The sequence below is a fragment of the Podarcis muralis genome, chromosome 12 (genome assembly GCF_964188315.1).
Source record: "Podarcis muralis chromosome 12, rPodMur119.hap1.1, whole genome shotgun sequence".
Classification (NCBI taxonomy): Eukaryota; Metazoa; Chordata; class Lepidosauria; order Squamata; family Lacertidae; genus Podarcis; species Podarcis muralis.
The window spans coordinates 27,476,538-27,494,656 of NC_135666.1; the positions used below are offsets into that span (position 1 = coordinate 27,476,538).

The window sequence follows — 18,119 nt, forward strand, 5'->3', positions numbered from 1 at the left end:
TTATTCAGTCTTCTCAGGAAATCTCAGCAAAGCCCTTTGTAACTGAAAATGTATTATAGCTTTTAAAAGGCACTGTGGGTAACAATTTCACATTATTATTTTTTCCCCAAGATACTCAGAAAATCACCTTATGATGCCAGTTTCAGACGAAAGGAATCTGGGCGATTGCATGGGAGCGTAATTCAAGCCTGACCCTTAATTCCTTAGCAGTTCAGTGCATACTTTAGTGGTAGCGTAATGCCAAAGCTCATTTGTTAAAATGACATCCAGTGGAAGCACTTTTATAACAAGTGGGCTAAAAGTCTGATGTTATAGAGAGTGTCTGAACTAGAGACAAAGCCATCAGGAATAACGCCTCCAAAGCCCGAGCACAGGAAGTCTGCAATTCAGTGGATATATATGATTTAACACCTAAGCGAAAGTAACTGTAGTTGCTCATCTTCATCCTTTGTCTTCCTTATTCCTTTCTTCTCACTGATGCTTCTTGCCTCGTCTTTCACTCCTCTCAGCTGTTGGGTTATATTTATTTATTCAATATCTATCTATCACAGGCATAGGCAAACTTGGCCCTCCAGATGTTTTGGGACTACAGCTCCCCTCATCCATGACCACTGCTCCTGTTAGCTACGGAAGATGGGAGTTGTAGTCCCAAAACATCTGGAGGGCCAAGTTTGCCTCTGTCTGATCTATCATCTATCTATCTGCCTATCTACCTATAATCTCAACCCTCCGTATCATTTAGGGTGGCTAACAGTGATTAAGACCATCTATAAAATTCAATAGCATTCCAACAACAATATAATAAAAACAGAGACAAGTGCAAATGCCTGCCTAAATGGGAAGCTTTTTTCTTTTTCTTTTTTGCCAAACAGCATAAGCTAGGTGTCCAACCAAGTCTTCTGGAGCAAAGAATTTTAGGTGCGGGTACAGAGAACGCCTTTCTCTTCTTTCCATCAACTGAGCCTAACCATTGTCAATGGGACATAGAATTTAAAAAAAAATTTTTTTAGTTATTTAAACAATTTCTATCCCATCTTTCCTGACTGTGCAAAAGATGGTTTGTAATGAAACAACAGATCATAAAATATAAAACCATAAACAGGAGGCCAGAGAGAGAGAGAGACAGAGACAGAGAGGGGCAAAAGAAAGAGAATGTTTGCAGGGATGTAATAATCTTCACAAAAAGCAGTCGGTGAAGGGGCAAAGCGCAACTCTCTCTGCAAGCTTTTCTACATTCTAGGTGCCACAACTGAGAAGGCTTTCTCTCTTCCGCTTGGGTGTCTAACTTCAGATGACAAGGAAATGCAGATGATGCTCCCTAATGGAAGACAGTCCTTGATCAAACCCTGATGTATTGCACTAAGCTGTGATAACAGAATTATGGCTGATGGCAAATATGGTGTCTGTCTCATGCAGATGATCCCTGCATGTACCATGCTATATGTACATAGCATTTTGCATATGCATAGTACATGGAATCATAAAAGTGAAGAAAAGTGATAAAACAATACTGCTAAACAATCCACTTTGCACTGGAATCTAGTCAACATAAACTCTTGGTTGAGCCTAGAGCAGTTCTACACTCCCTTAATTACAATCATGAATTATTCTTATTCCAAAGTGCTGTTCTCCTTGGATTTCCAGTGCTTCCACTTGTCCTCTGATTATGAGTCGTTTGCAACTGGACATTACTACATCCTGACAGTCCTGCAAACATACTTAGATATAAGCTGCCAAAGAACATCTCACAGCATTAATGTAATGGCATGTGAATTTGCTTGACTTGATCTTACATAATCCATTAAAATCTTCACAAATAGCATGGGCTGAATCAGACTTGCTAATAGAAATAGAGTCCTTGCTCTTGTTTCCTAGATAAATTGACTACTAATATAAACGTAGCAAGATGAGCACCCAGACCCTTTCGTGAACGCATTGCGATTGTGAAAGTGGCACGTATCATTGAGCAATGGTGTGAATTATATATAATCCAATTGAAAGTGCTGCTTGCTTCTAAACTTTGCCTTGTAATCCTGCTCAGACTGTGACTTCTTATATTTCTTGGGGAGGAAGGACCGAGGGCTGTAGTGGGTGGATAGGAAATAGGTTTACGGAAGGGAGCAAGCTAATAGGTCATGAGCGTCAACATAAATTAAATGCTTTAGCAAGGTTTATTGTCATTAAGGTTCGTGATTTTCATTAGAAAAAGATGTTCACTCAAACACATCTAAACTTCTGGAAACTTCAAATCACATAAGTGGGTCATGATTTTGCAGCACGGGTTTCTCTCTGCTTGTTTCATTGATTCTAGGGCATAGTTATATAACATTTTCCAGACCACACTGTTTATACATTGATAAGGGGGAAAGGGACATAATTAATAGCTGCAGAGTTCCCTCCCTCTATTTTTAATTTGAGGGAAAGGGGTTGGGAGAAACATCCTTGCCTTGAGGTGAGAAGGCTGTGTCCTATATTTAAATGAAATCAGTCAGCTGGCAATTCATTGAACACTGACTGAGGAAGAAGAGTGTATTGAATTTTTTTATTTAAAAAAAAATCTCACTGGAGGCCATAGAAAGATGAAAGGTGCAATGCACCAGGAACAGTTAAATGAAAATGTTGAGTGTGTGTGCAGCTGCTGTGAAAAAAGGTGAATTTCATGTTGGTGATCATTACCCTTTGACAGCGAAGGTATTTTGTTCTGTGGGACCCACAGAAGACCCACCTTGTTGGCTAAATTCATACTGTTCTGTTCCACTAGGAACAGTTGTATGCGTTTTACAATTGTAATGGTTTTATTTGTTTTTATAGTTATTGTTGCAATGAACAGCTGTTAAATTAACAGCTAAGGTCCCACTCTGGGACCTTAAAAGGTAAAGGTACCCCTGCCCGTACGGGCCAGTCTTGACAGACTCTAGGGTTCTGCGCCCATCTCACTCAAGAGGCCGGGGGCCAGCGCTGTCCGGAGACACTTCCGGGTCACGTGGCCAGCGTGACATCGCTGCTCTGGCTAGCCAGAGCCACACACGGAAACGCCGTTTACCTTCCCGCTAGTAAGCGGTCCCTATTTATCTACTTGCACCCGGGGGTGCTTTTGAACTTCTAGGTTGGCAGGCGTTGGGACCGAACAACGGGAGCGCACCCTGCCGCGGGGATTCGAACCGCCGACCTTTCGATCGGCAAACCCTAGGCGCTGAGGCTTTTACCCACAGCGCCACCCGCGTCCCATTCTGGGACCTTAGCTGTTCATTAATAAAGAATGTATAACCTGCTTTCCACCATGTACGTTTCAAAGTGGCTTACAACAATACAATATACAAATTTTAAAACATAAATTAAATCTCCCAAATCTCCTTTCCCAGATAAACGGCAGGTAAGAAATAAGTAAATGAATATTCTACCTCTAGGTTGAGAAGCAGCATGCCTGTCTTGAATACGAGTTTGCTAGTAAACAACAGCAGGAGAGGGCTATTTCTGCCTTGTCCTGTTTATGAGCTTCCCATAAGCATCTGGTTCACCACTGTGAGAAACAGGATGTGGGACTAGATAGGCCTTCGGCCTGATCCAGCATGACTGCCCTTATATTCTTAACATCCACTGCAACCCCTCACCCCCCTGGAATGAGTGGAAACGGTACAAGGGCACAAATATGGTTATCTAAGGTGAGGATGACTGGGCCTGTAACAAGTTTTCTCAGTGTGTGAAAATTCACCCAAGGGTCAAAATTAGTTCAGATGGGGAATTAGGTAGTATCTGACTGGCTCCCAGGCAAATAGGACCAGCAAAGTATGTTACGTATTTGCTGGTTGTCATTTAAACTGTTAAGACACCTGCACTAGCTTGGAACCATAATTTTAGAGTCCCTATTCAGCAATATCACAGGCAGTTTAGCAGACCTGCTTGCAAGGGAGTCTATCACTGAAGATTTGCTTAGATTCAACACTATCCAGGAACAGTACATTATCTTAAGCTACATCCACTCTGGATCAAACTTTTGTCTGACACAGGCAGGCAGCCTTTGCAAGTTCTTGGCTTTTTAAAGCTACCTGCAAAAGTCCCTTCCCCCTTTCTGCATGCCCTCAACAGTGTCCCTTCTTTGGGTGGTGATGTTGTGCATGTACTAATCTTCTGAATTCAGCTGAAATATATGTGGATACATAGTTTCTCCTTAGTGCTCCAGCTCCTGCTGTCACTCTAGCCCTAGCCCTAGCTATCAGGAAGCAGTCCCATTTATATAAGGGAACTGCATTGTAAAATGTGGAGGAATAACAAATTTTAGAGGTTCTTGCATTGTTTTGGAAAGTGTGAAATAGGTAGGTTTGTCTTTTAAGGTAAACTCCATCAAATCCCTCCCCCATCCCTAGTCTGACGGCATCTGATGCTGCCACTGTGTTGAAGCTAAGAAAGTTTGGGTTTAGTCAAGTCTTGGACAATGGACTGTCTGGGAATCCCATCTATGCTGCCTTTGGTTGTGTGTGGGAGGAAAGGCTGGATATATATGTACTGAAAGCCAAACTTGGGAGAAAGGTGGGATATAAATACATCAAAATATTTTTTTTAATTATTTCATTAAAAAAATACTCTTTGTGAACCAGTTTAAGCTTTCTTTAACAATCAAGCAGAGTGTACATTTTATGAAATAAATATAAAATAAAATAAATAACAATAAAATGAATTTGTTTTAGTATCCTGCCTTGAGCTCCCTTGTGAGGAAGGGCAGGATGTAAATTTAATAAATAAACAAATAAATAGATTCATCAATTTCAGTCAAACATGCTCTCAAGTACATTTGCTCCAGATGACAGCCTTGCGGGGAAATATTTTATTTTATTTAGTCAAAAACATTCCTGTGCCTTAGCAGCGATTGTGGGGGAATGGAATAAGGGGGTTCAATGTTTATTGAATGGCTACAGCTCATGTTTGTAGTGTCAGTGTGTACTTTATTGAAGTAGCTGCATTGAATATTCCTTGGTAAGATTGCTTGAGACAAATGCTACAATAAAATGAAATATACACCAGGGACCAAGTGATGGTTATGCATCAACTTTTATATGGTACAGAATATTTTCCATTTTTGCTATAATACCATTATTATTATTTTTAAAAAAATCTAGAGTGTTTTAGTTTGGTGAAAGCTTCACTTAAAACCTTCATTTACCTATCTCAGTGCATCATTTAATTCGCCCCCCCCCCCCCCCGCAACATGCTGACATTTGCAGTGTCAACAAGGAAAAATATTGCTGGGGATGGCAACATGTCTGTGGTATAGACAGATGTGGTTTTAAAGTTCAGTGACATTATGTTGAGAATTTCACACAAGCCAACAGGACACTTTTCTAGCTTATTTTGCATTTGTGTAATGTCATTGACCTTGGCTACTTTGATAATCTGCAGGGTGCTTCTTTGCCCATAGGAAGGGAAACCATATAACAACCTGACATATTTTTTAAATACTGTTTTTGACAAGGGATGCAACTAGTAGATCTGTTTCTGTCTTCCTAATCCCCACTCACCACAACTTCCTTTACTACAGCCTTCCTCAACCTGGTACTCTCCAGATATTTTTGGAATCTAGGTCCCATCAGCCCATTACCATGGTCAATGGCCAAGCATGATGGGAGTTGTAGTTCAACAACATCTGGAGGACACCAAGTTTGGGGAAGGCTGCTTACTACAATGTATGTTTGCATGGACTCCAACACTTATACCAAATCAATCACCCTCCTATGTTTATCAGATAAACCCCAAGTGCCATTGCGACACAGAAGGTAAACATCTGGAAAAGTGCTGCTTAGTTTCATTTGTGTCTTCTTCTGAACAAGAACTATAGGAGATAAAAAAAGAAGTATGTTTTCGTTTGCTTGTTAAAGAAAAGCAGTTAGGGTTGTCATTATTGTTAGTGTTTGTCTCCTATATATATATTTCTCACCAAGCAATCCCAGAATATAATTCGAATCTGCTCAAAAAAACCAGGGATGGCTATAGCGATTATAGTGCAAGAAGATCTGGATGACCACATTTTAGCCAACCCTGATATAGAAGGTACTTTCCTAGACTTTTACAGCAATGGAAAGATGAGATGCACTCTTAAAGAAAAGAGGGATATTTTGTTGACTTAGGTGAGTCAACAAAATCAACTTAAGCGAGTCTCACTCTCTCTGTCTCCCTCTAGCCACATGTCTATATTGCTGTGTGCAATCACTACCTTGCTTCAAAGGTATTTGCAACTTGGAAATAATCTGTTCCGTATCATTCCTAGTTTGATTATATATAATAAATTGAAAGCCATATATGTAAATGACTCAACAACATCTGGAGAGCAACACATTGGCTATCCCTGGTATATCTTATGGGTTTACTCTTTTGCTGGAACACACTTATTTGCTCCACTTTCCTCCCTCAACTTGCTTGTGATATGGTACACCCAGAGACCTCCAAAAAACCCCACCTTTGCTTGATAACAAACTTTTTATTTTTATTTTTGTTAGGCCTCAGGAGTCTGATCGCTCACCTCAGAAAGGAAAATCACCACAGTTGCTTAAAATATTTCCCAACTGATGGGGGGGGGGGAAATGTTAATAATTTATTGAGCCAGAATTGGCCTGCAGCTGGATCTGCAGTAGTACACAGTCACACCTTGTATGATTCTGAAGAAGCAGTGATTGAAAAAGGTCAGTCTTCATGATATAGTATGCCTGGGAACTCTGGGCAATGCATCAGAAATATAATGAACATAATGCCAAAGGTCCACATATATTTGAGAAGGAAGAAAATCACCACAAAGAACTTTTAGTCTGCCCTAAAAGGGCATCTCAAGTGTAAACACTTGATATAATTTAGAGGACAGTTTTATGGCCACAAGAATTATTTTAACAACCTGAAAGAAACCACCTTTTTTAAAACTTAAAATACAATATGATATATTACTGGACTGGTCTCCAATATGCAGCTGAAATTAAGAACTGGAGAGTTTGGACCTCAAACATCTCCTGTTTAGAACTTCTTGGCTAATTATGACCCGAGCCAATCTCATAATTAGTCTGTAATTCCTCAGCTTGCCATTATTTCAATACCAGACACAGCAGCAGCTCTCCCTGCTCCTTTAGTTAGCCAGTCAGTTTCATTTGCCCCTGAAGCTTAATGGTGGTGACAGCAGTAATAAGAGAATCTGTTGCTATAGTCTGCAGTGGCACTGTGACCACCAAGTCTTCTCAGAAATCTGGTTCCTTTGACCTGCTGGATCTTTCCTAAAAACCTCAAAAACTCTGGTTAAATTCCTAGGGATCCTGGTTTCCTAACTCTGTTGCTGAAGCACTCTGGGTACCAATGAAGGCTGCAACTTTCTTACTACTGCTGCTGCCAGGTAGCTTTTGGGAGCAGTTGATTATTACTACCACCACCACTACTACTACTAGCTTCTAACTTAACCCAAAGGTCTCCAGGTAACTTACAAGACATGAAAAACATAACCATAAATACATTATACTGTTAACAAATTAATACAAAATGCTTACAATTCAACAAAGAATCTTTCAAAAGTACATTAAAGTATCATAAGTATTGGATAACACACCACAAGTGGATCTGGCAGCTGCCCCATAATCAAATGGAGCTTATGAAAAACCTTATTCCAAAACTCCCCAGTCACTGGGCAAGTCCACTACATATAGTAAACAATACCTAGCTCTCCACACCTCCTCCAACAACGATGAGTTATCCCACTCAGAGTGCAAGGAGTCAGATGTATGAATCAATGTAAAAGAATTGAACTTTCTCCCACACTCTGTTCCCTGCCCCTGAATATTACCTTACCAATATCCTGTTCCCATACCTGATGCAGACAATCAAGTGTACCAGTATATTCAGCAAGCAAAATTTTATACAGTGGTAGCTCGGGTTAAGTACTTAATTTGTACCAGAGGTCCGTTCTTAACCTGAAACTGTTCTTAACCTGAAGCACCACTAGCTAATGGGGCCTCCCGCTGCCGGAACACGATTTCTGTTCTCATCCTGAATCAAAGTTCTTAACCCGAGGTACTATTTCTGGGTTAGCGGAGTCTGTAACCTGAAGCGTACGTAACCTGAAGCATATGTAACCCGAGGTACCACTGTACATTCTAGATAAGACACTTTTGTTAGCAGATGAATGTTAATCGGCATATTCTTCAAATGATGTCAAACAACCTAGTAGTTTGTTGTCTTACCAAAGGAATTGATGAAATGTGCTGAATTTGATACATTTGTTGCCATGGATAAGGGACACTATCCAATTCACAAAGTCATTTGTTCATAATTTGCACCATATTAGGGTAAATATATCTAGCCTCAGAGCATTTCTGATGCTATCTTTGACTATGAATTCCAGCAGTTTTTTCTGTACACAGATGCTGCCCAGATGCTGAAGACCACTACTGCCTGGACATATTAGTAACCGCATTTGGTGTTTGAGTTCGTTTGTATGAAGCCAGCAAAATTCAGAAGGATTTTCTGTTAGACCTACAGTAGTGGCAGCTGTTATTATTTCTTATTTACCCTTCACCACAAGGTCCCTGAGTGGGTCACAACAATTTAAAAATATAATATGTTTGGTTAATGGCAAAGCAACCCCCAGTAAACTAAATCAGTTTTTTAAAAAAATAAAGTTTAAAAGAAAAGAGGGGGGTACATTTTAAAATGTTCATTTAAAAATAAAGAAATGTCAAGCCTGATCCCTCCAAGTCATCATGCATTGACTCAACATTTGCCAACCTGGTGCCCTCCAGTCATGCTACGTATGGCTGATGAAAGTTGTGGTCCAAAAGATGGGGGGCGGGGTGGACCAGATTGGTGAATTCTGCATTAATTCATTATGTGTGAGAGTACAAAAAGATTAAAGGAAGTAGCAATGTTCACAAGGTCATACAGTCAATACAGAAAGTCATTATAAATGTCTTTTCATTTTTCACTGCTAGGTATTTTTGTTCCATGCTATGCCTGACTACAATTCTTCTAGAAAGGAAATTGGTGTGTTTTTATTACTAGAGCTAACCTATGCAAAGGCAAACAGTCTGAACTTTGAGAAGGTGCCTGTTCATGTCACTTACCTATTATGGGTGCACAGTTATCAGGCAAAGACATATACGAGTGTGTGCATTCATGAATACAGAATTCTGTTCTCTTACGGATCACTGCTGGACAATCAGTATTGAGATGGCTTTCATAAAATGAGATTCTGGCAGAATCGATAGCTGCTGACACGTAATCATCACAGGACTGTCTGGAAATGTCTGGCTGTATGTAGTGTGAATTGCAAAGTGATCCAAATAAGTGATACTGAGGGCAACACACATATACCATGAAAAGTTTCAACCCCCAGAAAACTTTGGAGGACAGTAAGAGACACCAAAAAGGAGTCAGGTTGGAATGAGCCCAGTGGGCCAAAACCTGACTAGTTTTGAATTGTTTCATTTGTGGGATGGGTGCTTTAAGTGAGAATGGAAGGTAATGGACCAGGCAAAATGTTCTCACCACCAGTAAAATGTGCTTGTATTGACAAAGCTCATAACTATAGCTCTCTCTACTCACACCTCTTTAGTCTGGCTTGGCAAATAAGTAGAGAATGGTTGGTAACCTTCAGAAGCTGAGTTTGGCTCAGAATTTGCTGGCCATTACTGCATGGCAACAGAATCCCCAATTGAAGTTTGTTCCAGATTTCCTTTGGCAGGGTGGGGGGAAAGTCAATGGAGATTCCACACAGGTTCCTTACGAAACTTGTTCTGCTGGAGAACTATGTGCTGGAGCACTTGAAAGGCAACTACATCAAGCAAAAATGGTCAGGAAAAATCCATTCATCATGATTTCACTGTGTCAACAAAGATGTTAGTGTTTGATGCTGGATTTTAAATGTCATTGACAATTTGTCTTTCACTGGATACCATCTAGACACATTCTCACTAAATCATCTGCTTGTAGACTTCCTTTCTTTCTCCTTGCTAACAACTCATATTAGCGTAGATAATTAGGCTACCATTTCCAGTTCAGAGCTGCTTAGTCTGTGCCAGCCTTCAGTAGCCTAGCACCATCCAGCCTACAACTCCTATCATCCCTGACAATTGGCCACACTGCCTGGGAATTGTAGTCCAAAACATCTGGAAGGTATCAGGTTGGCAAATGCTGAACTACACCTTTGCTTTACTTCTCTCATGTTGCCTGAAAAACCAAATGCTACAACCGAGTTCTTCCTGATTCAGTGACTTTCAGTTAAATGATGTATCAGGTAGGAATGCAATAAAATGTTGCAGAATGGCATGCTTCTGTTCAGGCCCACCCGCTGCCAGCCATGACCTTTTACAAGATACTCCATTCCACACTCCTCCTGATTTTCTGTTTCTCCACTCCAACATTCAATCAGCATTCCAGGCCCACTAAGCATACTCATTCTTCTTTGGTCTGTTTTGGGCTTTCCCCCTGGTAACTGATACCTTCCTCTTGTGTCTGGATCATCTGATTTCTGTTTATATTATTATTATTTATTGAATTTATATACTGCTCTATAGCCAGAGGTCTCTGGGTGGTTCACAGAACAAAATCAAAATATAAAAACCACAAAATATATAATCAAAATAAAAACAACAACCCAATAATCCCCTTTCCAAAAAAACCACAACACCCCACATTTTAAAAGGGCATAGGATGTCAATCAAATCAACCAAATATTCCCTCTGTATTCTTTCATGCCTTCTCATTATTGATCTTATTTATTTACTTTTGCTTAGATTTTCACTAAAGCAATGTTCTATTCATTGCAGATAGCCCTGGGCCACACTGACTACTCTCACAGCCCAAGGGAAAATAAACCTAGTATATTGTGTGCCCAATACTGCATACCCACAACCAGACAAAATAATATATCTATGAAAATATGAAAATATGAAAGAGATTCGTAGCCATTATCAGCAGGGGGGAAACTGCATTTCATTGTGAAGAGGAAATGCTTCAGTGCCCTGTTTTGCTAATAATGGGACCAGTCATGCACAAGATGTTTGGTTATTGTAATCTTCATGCATGGTATTTGCACATGCATGCAGTGTGATTTTAGTATTCTGCACAGCCATGAAAGGAGCTGGGCTGTAAAGCTGACTTTTGCAAAGGACACGTCAGAATGCTGGCTTAGCCTGTATTTTGCAGAAATAAATACACTGTCTTGATTTTTAAAAGAAGAACTTTGCTGCAGTGTATCCTAACAGAAAGATTCATTGTCATAATCCAGATGGCATCGTGTGACAAAGGAGGCATGATGACTTAATCCTCTCCTATCTCTTACAGCTAACAGTTTCCGGACTTCTTTCAAAACATTTTGTAAAAGTTTTATGGAACCTTACTTTTCAGTAAGTAAAAGATTACGGCAAGATTCTGCATTGTTAACTACGGCTGCAATCAGGGGTGGACTTTGGTCTCTCAAATTTCAGCAGTGCCCTGTGCAAGGCCAAAATTCAGCGACCCCCTGTCTCTCGCCTTCCATTATGCTCAATTCACTATGTCATAGCTGTGATGCCCTGCAGCACTCCCTAGGCTTGGCACCCAGAGCAGTGGAATCAGTCATGTTGCCCTAAATCTACCTCTGGGGCGATTAAAAGGAGTGTGGGGTGGGGAAGAACCAAAGGCAGTCAAGCTGCCTCATCCAACACCCTGTTAGGCTCTTCTGGCAAGGCAGGAGGTGGGGGGGGGGGAGGCACTCTTGTGCTCCTACAGCCTTACTCAATTAGTTTGTCGGTTTGTTTAAAATCAGTTCCTCATCCATAGGGAAAGTGACTGAGCTATCCCTTAGACTATATCAGCGTGGTTTACCATAGATTCTGTTCCTGGCTCATTCAATAAATAGAGTTTAAACAAACCAGAGTTCCCTGACTTTGGACATAATAGGGAACGCTGGTTAGCTTGAAAGCGAATGTGGGAATTTGTTTTCCCCTCCTGGTGGTCAAGGAAAGAAAAAGAAGGGGGTCATGAGCATCGTTCACTGCAGGAAACCATAGCTTCCCATTATACCTCAAATGGCCAGTATGCAGATATTTGTTCTATACACTAGAACAGTAGAATTGTCAGGTGTGTGTAGGCAAAATGTTATTGTGCCTGACCCATTAATAGAACACAGAAGATACACTAACACCCCTAAGAGACCAAAACCCAATAAAAAACAATAAGCCTTAGCAACACAGAAGTTTAGAATAATGAAAAACCATCCAGGAGGCAAACATTTGTAGTCCAGGCATTCATGTGCTTAAGATCAAAAGGCCTCTATACAGTCATTTCAAATTCAGTGCACTGTAATACTGTGTATGTTGCTAAAAACCAGAAACACTGGATTCAATAAAAGCTTGCCATGTGGGTGTATTCAGACCACCATCTCAATCACTATGTATTTTTATTTTTATTGAGTGTTACTAGATGTGAGGCTTACTGTGCCGTAACATGCCTGTACTTAAAAAAAAAACCCAGTCCAATGATTTCTCATTAAGCAGTTTGTCATTTTATCTGTGAAATCAAATTCAACAGAAATAGCAGCAGCTACTCCTGTCTAATAGCAAATGCCTTATGGACATGGAGTTCCAGATAAGCCAGGCCAGGGCATATTGATTTATGTGGTTTCTGCAGAAAAGAGGATTATTTAGGGGAGAAATCTTTACATGTTCAGGGATACACATGGCTGAAGGAGTCTAACGAAACTGTGGATAATTCACAGTAGTCACAGTGCAATTGTATAAGAGTGTAATAAACACAATTTCACAGTAGAGTCGATCTCTTATGTGTGTCTGACACTAGTTTTTAAAATGCTGGACACAACCCATCTGGATGCTCTCCTGCACAGGTGCTGTTGAGCTGAATGGCAACTAAGAAACTGAGTGGCAAAACTTTTATATTGTATGTTAGGTGTCATGATCTTATATTTTCAAAATGCCAGTCTGAAATAGCTACTAGTTACAGATAACCTAATTATTGGAGATTATGAGGACTAGGATGATGAAGAGCTGAACCAAAGCTGATCCTTGGTGCAAATTGCTATGAACCACTGAGAAACACTTGAAATGGGTTCAATCAAATAATAATAATAATTCAGATGCAAGGAAACGCATTTTATAGAACTGCCCTGATGTAGCAAATCTTTAGAAAAGTAGGATATGTGAAATATAACTGGAAAGGATAGGACGAAATAAGGAGAGCAGGTGTGAGTCAGAAAGGCAAAAAAAAGTATCTGCTACTGGAGAAATAATAGTTTAGTGGGGTAAAACCCTTGAGATTCCCACCATGCAATTCAGCATAGTGCCTCCGGATCCTTTAATCTGGCCTTGAGAGTAGGAAAGAATAAAGTGCTTGCTCTCCAGCTATGAATGAACTCTACATAACCCATTTTGTGTTTAATAAATTCCTGCAATGTACATCATTTCCAGCACATTCACTAACTTAACACAATTTTGTCCTGCCGTGATGTGCATCTAAAGTGTTAATGCTTTAAAGAAATCATTGCTATTGCTGCTGCTGCTGGAGTCCAGCAAGCCATGAAATATTTAAAAAGTGAAGTTTTTGTTTCCCCTGGCTGCAGAGCACAGCCCTACAGCTTTAAATATTAAAACAACAACATTTGAAGCATTTGAAACAAGCACAAGAATTCACTGGCACTTGAATGCTCTCCCTCCACCCCCACCCATTGCTGCTACAGAAAACTAATCCTTTTATAATATAATCAAAAGGGAAGAAGACTACTTAGGAATGCAACTGGCCAGTATGTTTTTTGCATTGAAGAAAGATGTCAAAGTGATACTCATCTAAAATGTGCTCAGAATAGCAGCATTCTTACATTCATACTGCTGCAGTTGATGTAGCCACGCATATTTTGCAAAAAAAAGTGGACACAGTTTTGGAATAAATGTGGATGTTAGCTGATACATATAGATACAAATTTACAAATAATAATTATTATTTGTTCGATTTATATAAACCAGCCTTTATCAAAAGATCCCAGGGCAGTGTACAACACATTTTACAGAACATCAGTAATAAAAACATAATGAAAAGCATAATAACAGGCAGCATAATGAAATAATCATAATAACAGTACCCCCCAACACGCCATAGATTATTTAATGGCCAAAGGCCTGGGTAAAGAGGAATGTTTTTGCCTGGTGCCTAAACTCATGTAATGATGGCACCAGGCGAGCCTCTCTGGGGAAAGCAATAATTTAAATAGAAAGCCACAACACCCTAGTGGGAAAGACTGTGGACAGGTGATTTGTACATCTGCTCAGTCTGCTATTTGTGGTCAGTGGATGATAAAGCTATCAGTGGTTACTAGTCATGGTGGCTGTGTTCTGCCTCCATTCTCAGAAGCAGTATGCCTTTGAATACCAGTTTCTGGGAATCACAGGTGAGGAGAGTCCTGCTGCACTTAGCTCCTACTTGCAGGCTTCCCATAGGCATCTGGTTGGCCGTGGTAGGCCTTTGAGCTGATCCAGCAGGGATCTTTTTCTGTTAACTGTTGACAGAAAACTCCCCAAACCCTGCTGCTCCTTATGGATCTTTACCTTTAAGCCAGACTTCAGGACTGGACAGCCCTTCAAACAGAAGACTGTAGGATAGCAGCAAATATTGTTTGCCTGCTTCTGTCTCTCCCAGTTCCACAAAGAGTTCTGCCCTGAGCAAGGCTAGGAAAGGGGCTACTGAACAGAAGCAAGATGGCATCCCATTCAAGCACTGGCTAGTGTACATCCAGTGTGAGAACCTTGTATGCTGCAAGCAGGACGGGAGCATCCCCCTACATCATCCTGATCACATTTTCAGGTAATCACTTGTGCTGATGTAGTTTGATTGTGTTGAATAACTCAACTATCTCCTTCCTTAAGAACATAGAAAGGTGTCTTATAAGGAGTCAGACTACTGGTCCATCTAGCTCAGTGATGTCTACAGTAAAGGGCAGTGGCTGTCCAGGATTTCAGTCAGAGGGTTTCTCCCAGCCCTACGTGGAGATGCTGGGGATTGAACCTGTGACCTTCTGCATGTAAGGTAGATGTTCTGTCCTTGCTACATCCTACATTGGTCTATATCTGCTACTACCACTTTCACTTTTCTCCCACCCTCAAAGCCCAATTGAAGTCAACTGTTGCAGAGATTGCTGGAGTTCCATCTTTGCTAAAATCCAGTTACCAGCAATCCAGTGCCAACAACCTATGATTATGGTATTCTCTGCAGCCAGAATGGACTCAGCTTCACAACCTTTTACTCTTCCTTTTTCCATTAGCTGTTCCATTTTGATGACTGTGTCCTGTTTCATCCCATGCTAACATGACAGTGCGACAGTCTATCTGTTATGGACGTGGTTCAGAAATGCCTTTTCTATTTTGCAGACCTACATTGTCCCCTTGATAAGAGACATGTCTTAAAATACAGGGACATCTGGCAACCTTACACTGGCGGTTTTTTCCAAGTTAAAAAAAAAGCATAACTCAAATTCGATTTTCTCTCTGGTTTGCATAGCTCTGAGCTAAGACACTTTGCACACATTCTGCTGATGAAATTTCTAAGCACTGCTGAATTATGAAGAGTCTCTTTTCTTCTCTTACCCACCCCCCCTGTTCATGTGCACGTGCACACCAGTCAAGAACACATTTTGGAATTGAAGGATATGAAAGCACAGACAGTTTGGGAATATTATTAGCCAGACCTCATTAATTAAATAAGACTAATGATTTATTCATAAATCCAGGACAATGAGAGGACAATGCAGTGCATTTACATTAGAGATGAGCACATACTTTGAGGAAGAATAAAAGGCTTTGAGCCATAAACATTGAAATCCTTGTTTCTAACACTTGAATGTATTGTATGGGCCATTTCCCTGCTTTATTTTATATCTCAAATGAGGAAATTGTTCCGGTAAGGAGTCTGAACGGTTGTTTCTGACCCTCTGGTATATATATATATATATAAACCTCTTAAATAATTGCCTCCTTCTCACTTTTCATTTTTACTTGGAAAATAATTCTTTAAAATATTAAATCAAAATCAAATACAGATCCAAGAAACAAAAGACGGAGCGGTATCAATATTAGGATTTCAAATATAAGCAAGCTGTCACTGGGAGTTTAATCTTAGCCAAGACTTAACTCCAGAACCCACTTATGGACTCAGCCTGAAACATGCAAGTCGAAAACCCAATATTATGATATATGTATTTCTTGCCAAAGATGATAAGCAACCTATCACTTACTAACATATGTTTCTAGACCCTGCTATTCCTAGTTTACATAATTAATATTTGGAATGGAATCAAACTATTCTATGCCAGTTCCCGTTATCAGGGCAAAATATGATCACCCTCTGGGTAGGTTTATGTACCAGTAGGAAGGCAAAAAATGATTATTTTCCAGCTAGGTTTATGTGAGAAGTGCTTTGAGTCTATGCACCACTAGATTTGACAAAGGATACTCTGTCCCTGTATGGTGCCCATTACAAGCCAAAGAGGGACTCAATTCATCCTAAGGTCATTGGATTGGCCCAGGCACCCTATCAACGTCATCACTTTGCATCAGTAGAACAGCAAAGCAAGGGAGTTTACAGTGTTATTTGAGCCAAGTATTTGAGCATCTGAATTTGGTGGCAAGCCCTCCAGGCATGCTGGAAACCCAGGCATCTCTTAATACAGAAGAGAAGATGTGCAGCATTATATAATAATTTAATGCACAACTACCCATTTGTACTTACAAGAGATTAAATGTGTCTCCCACTTTTCCAAAGCAACTTTTCAGCACATGAAATGAGTATGTGTATGTGCAAAAGTGAGCCTAAACAAAGCACCTGTGCGTATGTATGTATGTATGTATGTATGTATAAAGTTACTCTGATCATGTGTTATATTGAATAAGTAAAGATGTTATCTTGAAACAAATAAGTTTTTAAAGTTACAGATATGAGAATTCTTGACATTCTTTGTTTCTTAGCACACTGAATTAAGTAACACCATTCTGTCAGAAGCCAAATTGCAAATTCTCTGAAAGGGTTTATCGTATTCAATATATATTTTATTGATTTATTTACATATTTATTTTGCTGCTTAATAACTAAGGGACCGGGCCCTCTCAGAGTTACTGTAGCGAGAACGCTGGTCTAATTTTCAAATAATAGACATTTTACTTACTAATAGTGGCCCAACATTTGTTTAAAAGGTAACTTCTTTTGTGTTAGCACTTGTTAAAACTAAGTAAGTTGTTGAAGTCTGTAGAGGACACATTGCACCTAGACACTATAGGAATGGTCAAAAAAAATAAAATGTCATATATGTCACTAGGAGGAGAAAGCAAGTTTTTTTCACTGCTGTCCTAGGACCATTGGCAACACATCAGATATACTGAGCCTCCCTTTCCAGGGTGTGGGAAAGGACTCTGGTGCAGCAGAAACAAAGCCTTGTCCCTACCTGCATTTGAGCTCCTGTAGTTCCAAAAACAAAAAGTTGGGGAAAGCCTAGGGTTGTGTTGAGGGAAGACCAGGAAATAGGCTTGGATCCAATGCCTTCTCAGCTGTCTGACACACACTCCAAACCAGGGAGAGTGTTTTGCCATTGGAGTCAATGTCTCCGGTGAATGCACTTGCCATTGTTTCTAATGGGGGGAAACTGCTAAGATGAAGAAATGCAAGAATGTTCCTCCATCTTCTGCCCTGCCAGATCCAGCCAGTATTCAGCTTGGATATGGCTGCCAGGCAGCCCTTGTTTTCAGTAATGCTATCGCCCCCTTGTTCCCAATCTTTACTCACCCATTCTTCTCTGACAGGGAGATGCACACACCGTTTTGTGGATCGCCTCAGGTGCCAAAATGTATTGGATCCACTCTGATCTTAGGAGTGCAGGAGCACAGCCATTCCTCTACTCTTTGTTATCTGATTGGTGCATCTATATGGATTCAGAAACAGGAGGGGGAAATGGGTTGGCTTTATAACCCATTTTAAGCAAATATCTGTTCAGAAGGGTGTACAGAATAAATGGAGTGGACTGTAATTTCATAAGCTCTCTGGATAGAGCACATTCTAAATCCCAGCACAAATCTCTATTAATTATTTCTAATCCATGTAATTATGTTCAGCTCATATCTGATTTT

The 18,119-nt window shown here is 40.2% G+C and overlaps 1 long non-coding RNA gene across 1 annotated transcript in view; it reads right to left on the reverse strand.

Moving 5' to 3' along the window:
• Positions 1 to 17,910, reverse strand: part of LOC144329314 (uncharacterized) — an 82,810-nt gene extending 64,900 nt beyond the window's left edge. Inside the window, exon 1 of the long non-coding RNA XR_013394799.1 lies at positions 17,779 to 17,910. This is a non-coding gene — a long non-coding RNA (uncharacterized LOC144329314). The remainder of the gene's footprint in view (positions 1 to 17,778) is intronic.
• Positions 17,911 to 18,119: the final 209 nt, after the last annotated feature.